The 12,767-nt window shown below is 46.9% G+C and overlaps 1 protein-coding gene across 3 annotated transcripts in view; it reads right to left on the reverse strand.

Moving 5' to 3' along the window:
• The window catches only part of CHLSN (cholesin), a 114,913-nt gene extending 112,224 nt beyond the window's left edge, over nucleotides 1–2,689 (reverse strand). For 2 of the 3 annotated variants that reach the window (XM_077140414.1, XM_077140411.1), the window contains exon 1: nucleotides 2,640–2,689. The gene's annotated coding sequence lies outside the window, so the exon portion shown is untranslated. Of the gene's footprint in view, nucleotides 1–2,083; nucleotides 2,315–2,639 lie in introns of those variants that run through there. The other variant, XM_077140412.1, reaches the window with a different exon arrangement.
• Nucleotides 2,690–12,767: the final 10,078 nt, after the last annotated feature.

Consider the following 12,767-nt stretch of genomic DNA (forward strand, 5'->3'; position numbering starts at 1 on the left):
TACCCGCTCCCTTCTGCGGCAGGATCCTACATTGTTGTCCACTTGTGCAGTGCACACCAGATTTACCCGCTCCCTTCTGCGGCAGGATCCTAAATTGTTGTCTACTACGCAGTGCACATCGCATTTCCCCGCTCCCTTCTGCGGCAGGATCCTAAATTGTTGTCCACTTGTGCAGTGCACACCGCATTTCCCTGCTCCCTTCTGCGGCAGGATCCTAAATTGTTGTCTACTACGCAGTGTACACTGCATTTCCCTGCTCCCTTCTGCGGCAGGATCCTAAATTGTTGTCTACTACGCAGTGCACATCGCATTTCCCAGCTCCCTTCTGCGGCAGGATCCTAAATTGTTGTCTACTACGCAGTGCACACCGCATTTCCCTGCTCCCTTCTGCGGCAGGATCCTAAATTGTTGTCTACTACGCAGTGCACACTGCATTTCCCAGCTCCCTTCTGCGGCAGGATCCTAAATTGCTGACCATTTGCACTGTCTCTAAATTCTCTCCTCCCATTCTCTCTCCCCTCTCCCTCCAGGCATTCACCCAACAACTTGACCACCAACGACTAATGACTTGACTAATACTTGGCCACCAACTGGCTGAGTCCCAAGGCCCTATCACAGTCCCCACCTAGCTGACCTAACAGCAGCACCTGAAGGCCAATCTCGCCTTCTTTCCTGGTTTGCTTTTTCCACTTGGCTTCCAGGACCGCACCCGCTCCTGCTTTTCCTGCCAGCTCCAAAATACTGCCACACCCAGGCACACCCCAGGCAGAGCCCTTGCCTACTTTTTCCCTACCTGCTCATCCCCTGATTATCTCAGGGCTTCAAATACAAACTATTTGCTGAAGATATCCAAACTTCCCTGAGAGCTGTCTACCGCTCCCAGAACTGCAAGACCAATTCAACCTTGAACACCCAGACGCATCTATCTACCACCACTTACAAAGACACTCACACGTCAAATTTTAAATCATAATCAAACCTCCTGACCACCCTCCAAAAACCCTCATCTTTATGTAGCCTCCATCTTCTCAAAAATGACTGTGCCAGTTTGAAGCTATTATGTACCCCAGAAAAGTCATGTCCTGCAATCCTCATTTAATGCTGATGTGTGATCCTTTTTATTGTTTCCATGGAGATGTGACCCACCCAATTGTGCGTGGTAAGTTTTGATTAGATGGTTACCATTCGGGGTGGGGCTGCTTACTGGAGCCCTTTAAGGGGGAACCATTTTGGAAAAAGCTTTAGAGCCACCAGAACCGCAGAGCAGCCAGAACCAACCAAGTACACACAACCAGAGACCTCTGGAGATGAAGAAAGAAAACATCCCCGGGGAGCTCCGTGAAACAAGAAGCCTGGACAGAAAGGTAGCAGGCACCGCACGTGCCCTCCCAGCTGAGCAAGAACCCCGAACTTCACTGGCCTTTCCTGAACGAAGGTAGCCTCTTACTGGTGCTTTAATTTGGACGTCTTCACAGCCTTAGAACAGTAAACTTGCAAATTTATAAATTTCCTTTTTTAAAAGCCATTCCATTTCTGGTACATCCTATTCTGGCATTTTACTAATTGGAGCAATGACCATTTTACAAAACCCAGATTTTAGCTCAAGCTAAAAACCTGGTGTCATCCACGATATCTCTCTCCCACAGCCCCACCCAATCCAGAAATCAACTGTGCTTTCTACCTCTGCCGCTGGTCCTGGCCACTGTCCCTCCCCGAGGCTGTGCAGCAGCCTCCAGATCTCCGGCTTCTGCACGCACCCCACTTCCTCACCCCTACCCAGGTTTTTAACACTGTGAAAATACTCAAATCAGACCACGTCTCACCTATGCTGAAAACCTCCCCAAGGTTTTCCACTCAAAGTCAAAACCCATACAAAGGCCTTGCCCCCCGACCTCTTCTCTCTGACTCCCCCGATTTCTCTCTCCTTTGGTCACTTTGCTCCAGCCACACCCGGCTCCCTGCCTCTGGGATGTCACCGCCAACACGTCTCAGACCCTCAGCTGCGTGACCCCTCCACTCTCGAGTCCTTTCCTGCTCCGCTTTTCCCCAACGCACTTATCAGCATCTGATGCCAGCATCTCACTTGTTTGCTCTCTGGCTCTCCCCTCCACAGGGCAAGTTCACAAGATCAGGGGCCTGTTTCTACTCTGCTGCAGCCCCCGCGCCTGCAGCGGCCCAGGTTCTCAAGAGGAACCCGAGGAAGGTCTTTCAGGCGGAAGGAGGAGAGAACTGCACGGCACTCCCCTAAGAAGCCAGAGATGAAGGCCGCAGAGGTCCACCAGGGGGTTGACCAGCGGGTTCATCACGGCCAACTCCCACATCATAGAGGAAGAGCCCGAGGCCAGGGTGAGGCGACAACCACGGCCGCGTTCGACCCAGAACCCTGCGCGACGCGCCTGGGGCTCCCGGTGGCACCCGGAGAGGTGGGCGGAATCGGGGCCCCACTCGGGGCGGCCAGACCCAGGCGAGGCCGTCCCCAGCCCCCCAGCCCCACGCGCGACGCATCGCGCGCCCACGTGGGAAGGCTGGCGGCGGAGCACACGCCCGGGGGGCTTGCCGGGCTCTCGCCGGGGTCTCGGGGTCTCCTCGCCGCCGCCCCCGCCGCCGCCCCGCGCGCACACGCCGCCGCCCTCACCCACCTGCGCGCCCGCTGCGGCCGCCGAGCCGGCTTCCGTCCGAGCAGCGCGCCGCGGAGGAAGGGCCGGGCCCGCCTTCGGAAGCGGACGCCTCCCATTGGACGAGGCCTGCCTCCGTCCGCCCGCCGGCCAATGGCAAGCGGGAGCCGCGGCGGGAGGCGGGCCCGGGCGCGCGCTGCTGGCGTCATCTCCAGGAGCCGCCGGTTGCCATGGCGCCCGCCCTGTGCCGGGAGGCTGTCTGCGCTGTGGGGCGTCTGGCCCTCCGCACCCCGACTTTCTCGCCCGGGAGAGAAGGCAGGCCGGCGCGGGGCGGGGCGCGGTGGTTTGCGGGGAGCCGGCGGACAGGCTCGGCGGGAGTGCGGAGCCCCAGGCAGAGGCTCTGCGCGGTAGCAGCTGACAGCAGGCTTGCGTCTCCAGCACATGTTGAGTTTTAAAAATCAGGTTGCAAATCAAAGAAATTTTAAGAACTTAGAAAAGGGAGACCATTTACTTATCAAAAGGAGACAGTTTCCAAGTGGGGAGACGCACCATGCCGAGACAACAGCGCTCCGTTTAGAGGCAGCGTACAGAGTACATACAGTGAGTTAAACAAAGCAGAGATAATAAGGAAAGCAAGCCTTCTAAGGGGATGGAGTGCTAACTCACAAACTTACCCCGGGAAATTCCGGGAGGTTTCCGGGAAATGGAGACCCAGGTTTGATGAATGGCCTAACGTCCTCGCAGGTGCAAAAGGAGAGCCTCAGATAGCTTGTCTGAGGTGTGGGCGCCACTTCAACAGGTGCAGGAGCGGCCTTTGCTGGACACTGATGCGACAAGTTGCCTCCAGCCCCTTTTCAGTTCACTTAACAAGGGTTAGGTCTGGCTGTAATATTCTGTGGTACAGTTCTTTAACTGTCCATGCTTGTGTGGGAATGTATACAAATGTAGTAAAGGTCAATGTTCAAGAATGGCAGTAAGTTCAGATTAGTGGTCGCTCCACGGTTGATGAAGGGTAGAGGTGGGGTTTTAAGTGTCCGCACTTAGTCTGTGTGTATTTTGCAAAGTCTGAAGCAAAACCAGTCAAGTCAACCATCAGCAATCAGCAGGGCTCAGCCAGCAACCTCTGCCTCCAGGTGTCTCACGAGACCACAGTAAGTCTGCCAGGGCCATGGTTTCATCCATCTACAGGCCGCCCTGGGGGCGGCTGCTTTCCCAAAGCTCACCTAGTTATGGACAGGGTTCCTCCTTCCCAGAGGTTGGACCGAAGGCCCCAGTTCTGCACTGGCTGTCCGCCAAAGGCCTCTCAGTTCCTGCCACCTGGCCACTCCGCAGGAGAGCTCACGACGTGGAGCTGGCTTCCCCCGAGGCAAGAGAGCAAGAGAGGGCATCCAAGATGGAAGCCTGATCTGATGCGTTTTGAGTCCTTGCTTGGGTGTGATGTGAGGTGCAGATACAATTTTTTCTTTTTCTAAATGGCCACCCAGTTATCCCGACACCAATGTTTTAAAAATACATCTTTACTCCCAGAGATTTGAAAGAGAACTTTATCATTTATTAAGTTTTCTTATCTGGGTCGATTTCTGAATGTTCTGTTCTAACCCACCAGTCTCCGTGTGCCAGCACAGCACTGCTTAAATTGCAGAGACTTTAGGGCACGCTATGACATCAAGTAGAGCTAATCAGCCCATAGCTCTTTTTTCAGTGTTTCCTATTCTTTCATGTTTGCTTTTTCAGATGAACTTGATTATCAACTTGTCAAGTTCCAGAAAACAAGCTTGCTGGTATTGTATTGGAATCACCTTAGATTTATAAGTTAGCTTAGGGAAAACGGATATTTTTATGATGTTGAGTTTTTCTTTCCAAGGACAAGGACTGTCTTTCCATTTATTTGAGTCAGTCTTAGTGTCTTTCCTGATGTTTTAAAGATTTTTCTCATATAGGTTTTGCATTTGTTTTGTTAGGTTTATTCCGAAGTATTTTGTCTTTATTGCTATTTAAAATGGGATTTTCTCTTCCATTGTATCTTCCAATTCGTTATTGTTTTGTGTGAATGAAGGTTTCTGGCTCCTGTATATTAGTTTTCTATCTCACTACCTTACTGAATCCTTTTTTTTTTTGTATGCTCTGTGGCAGGGTCACATTTCATTCTTTTCCCATGTCAGTGTCCCGTTATTGCAGCACCATTTGTTAAATTTTTTGTTTGCTTATTTGTTTTGGGACGTGCATGGGCCAAGAATTTACTAAATCCTTTTATTGATTGAGGCAGTACATACATTTTATCCTCTTAATGAAGTATCATTCACTTCCTACTTTACAGAACGTTATTTTCTCGGCATTTGAGATACTATATTCGTTTTCCTTTTCCCTCAGTGTTGATATCCCTTAGAACTCGGTCTTGAGCCCAGTACTTCTGTCTCTCTGTTGCTCTTCCCCTCTCTCCCCTTCTTTCCCTCCCTGTGAGTCCCTCTGTTGCCCTCACTTTAGACCGAATTACATGCTAACTAAACTCACATTATTTTATTAGCCTCAGCCTCCCTCCCACCAACTGCTTACACATCCACATGCCTTCTCAACATAGCAGGCTGACAACTCAAACACAACATGTTCCAAGTTTAACTCCTGTTTCTTCCTCCCCAACGCATCCCTTTCCACATCGTGCCCCACTCTCTCCTTCCCCAGCCCAGAGGGTGGCACCAGAAGTCACACTTTGCCTTATCCCTCTCTCCCCCATGCAGCACATCCTGTTAGGTGGCAGCAGGTCTGAAGTGAATTCACTACTTTCCGTCTCCCTGCCACCCGCCGAGTCCACGTCCCATCATCTCTCACCTGCTGCTTCTGCAGCCTGGAGGGGCCTTCCCACGTACACACTCCCCCACCCCCCAACCCAGCCACACCGCTGCCACGGTGGTCCTTGTCAGAGGCCAAAGAGATCGTGCTAACGTTCCTTCTGTTTGGGTCTCAAGGGGGCAAAACACTTGGAATTATCTGATTCCTTCAAGGTTTCCACAGCCACCCTGAGGCACATGGAAGCCTGATGCCTGCTTTCATAACTGTAAACCATACAATGGCTTCATAATTATATTTGCATCGCAGTAGAAATAACTTAGGACTTTCAAAGCAGGAGAGTACAGCAATTTTTTAAAATAAATTTCTATTAATTATCACAAAGCAGTTCTTTTGGCTACAGAAGATGCAGCTTTCTGTGTAATAGCTCCATCCTGGTTTTCTCCACCAGGATGGAGTTTATACTTCCAGAAGCAGATGCATATTTAATCAGTCTTTTGTACTCTTTTGAGGACCATGAAAATCAAATCACAAATGGTCCTGCACAAGGCTCAGAGCTTAAATAAGTAAACATCAGGAAGCACGACTGTTCCGCTGTATTGCCAGCCATTTTAACAACCGACCAGCTTCCAAGGATCTTAGGCCCTGAAGTTGAAGAAAGCTGTTTTTTTCCTAACTCATGGCCCAAATCCAAGTGATACAATGTTCTCATGTTGTCTTTCTTCCTACAGACTTCATCTTAAACCTCAATGCTTGTTACAGCTTTCCTATATTAGATTTCAGGATATGATGTATCTGATTTTATCAAAACACCAAGCTCATCACAATATTTGTTCCATTTGACAGTATTTCCTGATACGCCACAGAACGCCAAGGCTGGTAGGGTTCTGAGACCTGGACGAGTGTGGGAGCCACTGCAGTGGCCAAATCTTCCAAGACCCACCATCTCCAGGTGGGGTGGGGCGATCTGGGGCAGGGGAGGGAGGCAGACCTGGCGTCACCGAGCCGCAGACTGCCTCCCACACCACACAGCCCGCAGGCTGAGGCAGCACAGAAGAGACCCGCCAGAGTGGAAGGGGAGCACAGCAGCCCCAGGCCAGACGTCTGGCCGGCCATCCCACTGGGAGGGCTTTACCTTGCAGCACCTGGGAGCTGACACCTGGGAGCTTTCTGAGGTAAGCTCAAGTAACTGCGTCTTTCCCTAGTATTCCCTGTGCTTTCTACCTGATTGCTGTAGAGACAGCAATCTTTCCAGTAGCTCTGGTCTCCAGGGAGTGTTTGTGTAAAACCAGAAGCAGGAAACCTGGCTCCTTAGTATTCTCTTCTTTCTGAATTGGTTTTTCTCCTTAAGATTCAGCCAAAGCAAAACTATCTACAAAAAGTAGCTTTAATTTTGGTTCAAAATAAGGAAACCTCCAGAACATAAAATTAAACAGCCACTCGGCTTCTTTATATGGTTTTTCAAAAAGATCATTTTAAAAGCTTAGCTTAGCTTCAGCTAGATATTGCTATTTACCATGGTTTGCCAAAGCCCAACCAAAACCATTCCTGCCAGCCCTAAAAAACACCTAGGACTCTGAGATTCTACAAAAGTCCCATGCACTATGCATACATTCCAGAAACCTACAGCTTCCAGACAGTTCCTAGGCCAGAGAGTCCTGAAACCCGCGGGCCCAGCCTCTCCAAGAACATCAGCCAGTTCCATCCCCCTATCCCATTTATCAACAACCCTTCCCAACGTGAAAAAGTTAGAATGGGCATAGCCCAAATACCCCTAAAGACTGGTAGAAAGATCAAAGGAGGAGGAGTTGTAACAGATAAGACAGGATTTAACAAATAAGAAGAAGGAGTTGTAACAGAGAGGACAGGATTTAACAAATAAGTAGGACTGCTGAATCGCTTATATCCATATTTCATTTAGTCTCTAGTGTCTTAGAGGAGCTAGAAGAAAAAAACCTAAAATCGTAGAATTGTAAACCATACCAAACTCTGAAATCTGTTCTATAACTACTTTTACAATGTACCTTGAAAGTTATTGCTTTTTTGTATATATTTCACAATAAAAAAGTTTTTAAAAAGCTTAGTTTTTAATGCATTTTATGTAATTTGTTTATAGTTGTGGTAGAATATACACAACATAAAACGTAAAACGGGCAATTCTTTGACATTAAGTACGTTGACAGTATTGTGTAACATTCACCACTGTTTATTTGCAGGCTATTTTCATCATCCTAAACAAAAACTCACGCTCATTCAGCAGTAACCCCCTCCCCTCACCCCTAGACACCACTCCTCTGCTTTCGGTTCTCTGTGAATTTGCTTCTTCTAAGTATTTCGTATAAGAGGAAATCATATAGTAGCTGTCCTGTTGTGTCTGGCTTGTTTCACTCAATGTCACATCTTCAGGGTTCATCCATGTGTCATGGACCAGCTCTGCACTGCTTTTTACAGCTTTCCACTGTATGGATGGACCCCATTTTTTTATCTATTCATCTATCGATAGACATTTGAGTGGCTCCCACCTTTTGACTCTTCTGAGTAGTGCTGTGATAAACATTGCTGTACAAATACCTGTCCGAGTTCCTGTTTTCAATAGTTTGGGGTATATACTTGGAATTGCTGGGTCAGGTGGTAATTCTGTGTTTACTTTTGTGAAAAACTACCATATTATGTTGCACAGTGGCTGCATGACCTTACATTCCACCAGTAACTCACAGGTGTCCCTGCTCCTGTGCAGCCTCACCCACACCTGGTATTCTCAGTGTTTTACTTTTGTGTGCTGTATTGCGGGGGTCACATTTCATTCTTTTTCCATGTGAGTATGCCCTCATTACAGTATCATATGTTGAATTTTTGTTTTTTTCTTTGATGGTTTTAGGAAGTGTATGGGCTGGGAAGTGAACCCCAGTCTCCCACGTGGTGGGCAAGAACTCTACACTGTACTACCCTCGCAGCCCTTCAATTTCTTTTAATTATCGCCATCTTTTCTAGTTTGCTAGCTGCCAGAATGCAATATATCAGAAATAGAATGGCTTTTAGAAGGGGGAATTTAAGTTTCAAGTTTACAGTTCTAAGACCATGAAAATGTCCCAATTAAAGCAAGTCTATAGGGCAAACAATGGTGGTACAGTGGCAGAGTTCTCGCCTGCCATGCCAGAGGCCCAGGTTCAATTCCCAGTGCTTGCCCATGCAAAAAAAAAATAGTAACTCACACTAAAGTAAGTCTATAAAAATGTCCACTCTCAGGCATCAGGGAAAGATACCTTGGTTCAAGGAAGGCTGATAAAATTCAGGGTTTCTCGCTCAACTGGAATGGCACATGGTGAACATGGCAATGTCTGCTAGCTCTCCTGGAGACGTCTTCCTTCTTCATCTCCAGAGGTCTCTGGCTGCATCTCTCAACTCTCGCGAATCTCGTGGCTTTACAGTTCTCTCCAAAATGTTTCCTTTTTTAAAGGATTCCAATAAAATAATCTAGACCCACCTGGAATGGATGGAGTCACATCTCCATCTAATCAAAGGTTAATACCCACAACTGGGCGAGCCACATCGCCATGGAGATAATCTAATCAAGTTTCCAACATACACTGCTCGATAGGGATTAAAAGATATTGCTACCTCGACAAAATGGATTAGGACTAAAACACGACTTTTCTAGGGTCCGTAATCCTCTCAAACCAACACATCTAGTGTGTGTTACATGGTGTCTCCCTGTTTCAGCTTACTAACTGAAATTAATAATTTGGCTAATTATGTTAAGCATGGCCATTTAAAGTCTTCTTTGGAGAAATGTCTATTTAAATAGGAATGAAGATATGACAATTGAAATTATCCAGTGTGAGGAACAGAAAGAAAAAATAATGAATAAAAATGAACAGAGGGCCCACGCCCCGCAGCAGCCGACCCGCCCGCCCTCCTCTCCCCTCTTTGTCCGCCGGCCCGCCGCGCGGCGCCCACGCCCCGCCGCGCGGCGCCCACGCCCCGCAGCAGCTGACCCGCCCGCCCTCCTCTCCCCTCTTCCGCCTTCACTGGCTCCTCCGCCACCGGCCTCGACAGCCTTGCCACCCTCACCTTTCCTCCTCCAGAACAGCTACTGGGGGAGTGGAGACAATACAGAGCAGCTCCCGGAACCACGACGGAGATCAAAGGGATGGCGTACCCCATCCTGGAACAGCTGACTGTCCGGTGAGATCACCGAGGGGCGCGGGCTTTCCTGGGTGGGTCGGCAAGCGGCCGGAGTCCCTCCCTTCCTCCTTCCCAGGCCAGATGGCAGAATTGGACAGGCGGTCCCCTTGGGCCGCGGCGGCTGGCGCCCCCACCACGCGAGGCCCCCCGGACCAACTGAGAGAGTTGGGTCGGAAATCCCAAGACTGCGGAGAACAGTGACCGGGGGGTCCCTTCCAAACACGTGACTCCCCGGTCCGGCTGGGAACAGTGCACTCTCCCGGGCTGCGACAGCTGGCGCCCTCCCGCCACGCTTGGCGCCCCGGGCCGACTAGGTAATTCGGCCGGGCGCTCTCCTGTGCTGCGGCGGCCGGTGACCCTCCCAGCCTTCGGAACCCCGGGCCGGCTGGCACTCTTCCAAGACGCTTCGGCTGCCGAACCTCCCCTACGGTGAGAATTTTCCAGAGTTAAAGGACCCACAGCAACTTTCACTGGTGGAACCCGCAGACAAACGTGTGCCACGAGCGCCACCTACTGGGCAGGATAAGAAAAACAGAACCCAGAGATTTCACAGAAAAATCTTTCAACCTGTGGGGTCCAACACCCAGGGAAATCTGACTAAATGCCCAGACGCCAGCAGAAGATAACGGATCACGCTCAGAAAATTGAAAATATGGCCCAGTCAAAGGAACAAACCAATAGTTCAAATGAGATACAGGAGCTGAAACAACTAATGCTGAATATACGAACAGAAATGGAAAACCTCTTCAAAAACGAAATCGATAAATTGAGGGAGGGCATGAAGAAGATATGGGCTGATCAAAAAGAAGAAATAGAAAAACTGAAAAATCACAGAGCTTATGGAAGTGAAGGATAAAGTAGAAAAGATGGGAAAAAACAATGGATACCTACAATGGTAGATTTAAAGAGACAGAAGATAGAATTAGTGATTTGGAGGATGGAACATCTGAATTCCAAAAAGAAACAGAAACTATCCGGAAAAGAATGGAAAAATTTGAACAGGGTATCAGGGAACTCAAGGACAATGTGAACCGCACAAATATACGTGTTGTGGATGCCCCAGAAGAAGAGAAGGGAAAAGGAGGAGAAAAACTAATGGAAGAAATTATCACTGAAAATTTCCCAACTCTTATGAAAGACCTAAAATTACAGATCCAAGAAGTGCAGCGCACCCCAAAGAGATTAGACCCAAATAGGCATTCCCCAAGACACTTACTAGTTAGAATGTCAGAGGTCAAAGAGAAAGAGAAGATCTTGAAAGCAGCGAGAGAGAAGCAATCCATCACATACAAGGGAAACCCAATAGACTATGTGTAGATTTCTCAGCAGAAACCATGGAGGCTAGAAGACAGTGGGATGATATATTTAAGTTACTAAAAGAGAAAAACTGCCAACCAAGACTCCTATATCCAGCAAAATTGTCCTTCAAAAATGAGGGAGAAATTAAAACATTCTCAGACAAAAAGTCACTGAGAGAATTTGTGACCAAGAGACCAGCTCTGCAAGAAATACTAAAGGGAGCACTAGAGTCTGACTAGAGTCAGATACAAAAAGACAGAAGAGAGAGGCATGGAGAAGAGTGTAGAAAGAAGGAAAGTCAGATATGATATATATAATACAAAAGGCAAAATGGTAGAGGAAAATATTATCTAAACAGTAATAAATCTAAATGTTAATGGACTGAATTCCCCAATCAAAAGACATAGACTGGCAGAATGGATTAAAAAACAGGATCCTTCTATATGCTGTCTACAGGAAACACATCTTAGACCCAAAGATAAATATAGGTTGAAAGTGAAAGGTTGGGAAAAGATATTTCATGCAAATAACAACCAGAAAAGAGCAGGAGTGGCTATACTAATATCCAACAAATTAGACTTCAAATGTAAAACAGTTAAAAGAGACAAAGAAGGACACTATATACTAATAAAAGGAACAATTAAACAAGAAGACATAACAATCATAAATATTTACGCACCGAACCAGAATGCCCCAAAATACGTGAGGAATACACTTCAAACACTGAAAAGGGAAATAGACTCATATACCATAATAGTTGGAGACTTTAATTCACCACTCTCATCAATGGACAGAACATCTAGACAGAGGATCAACAAAGAAATAGAGAATCTGAATATTACTATAAATGAACTAGACTTAATAGACATTTATAGGACATTACATCCCACAACAGCAGGATACACCTTTTTTTCAAGTGCTCATGGATCATTCTCAAAGATAGATCATATGCTGGGTCACAAAGCAAGTCTTAACAAATTTAAAAAGATTGAAATCATACACAACACTTTCTCGGATCATAAAGGAATGAAGTTGGAAATCAATAAAAGGCGGAGTGCCAGAAAATTCACAAATACATGGAGGCTCAACAACACACTCTTAAACAACAAGTGGGTCAAAGAAGAAATTGCAAGAGAAATTAGTAAATACCTACAGGCGAATGAAAATGAAGACACAACATATCAAAACTTATGGGACGCAGCAAAGGCAGTGCTAAGAGGGAAATTTATTGCCCTAAATGCCTTTATCAGAAAAGAAGAAAAGGCAAAAATGCAGGAATTAACTGTCCACTTGGAAGAACTGGAGAAAGAACAGCAAACTAATCCCAAAGCAAGCAAAAGGAAAGAAATAACAAAGATTAGAGCAGAAATAAATGAAATTGAAAACATGAAAACAATAGAGAAAATCAATAAGACCAGAAGTTGGTTCTATGAGAAAATCAATAAGATTGATGGACCCTTAGCAAGATTGAAAAAAAGAAGAAGAGAGAGGATGCAAATAAATAAGATCAGAAATGGAAGAGGAGACATAACTACTGACCTCACAGAAATAAAGGAGGTAATAATAGGATACTATGAACAACTTTACGCTAATAAATACAACAATTTAGATGAAATGGACGGGTTCCTGGAAAGACATGAACAACCAACTTTGACTCAAGAAGACATAGATGACCTCAACAAACCAATCACAAGTAAAGAGATTGAATTAGTCATTCAAAAGCTCCCTAAAAAGAAAAGTCCAGGACCAGACGGCTTCACATGTGAATTCTATCAAACATTCCAGAAAGAATTAGTACCAACTCTCCTCAAACTCTTCAACATAATCGAAGTGGAGGGAAAACTACCTAATTCATTCTATGAAGCCAACATCACCCTCATACCA

This window comes from Tamandua tetradactyla, chromosome 23 (assembly GCF_023851605.1).
Source record: "Tamandua tetradactyla isolate mTamTet1 chromosome 23, mTamTet1.pri, whole genome shotgun sequence".
NCBI classification, from domain to species: domain Eukaryota; kingdom Metazoa; phylum Chordata; class Mammalia; order Pilosa; family Myrmecophagidae; genus Tamandua; species Tamandua tetradactyla.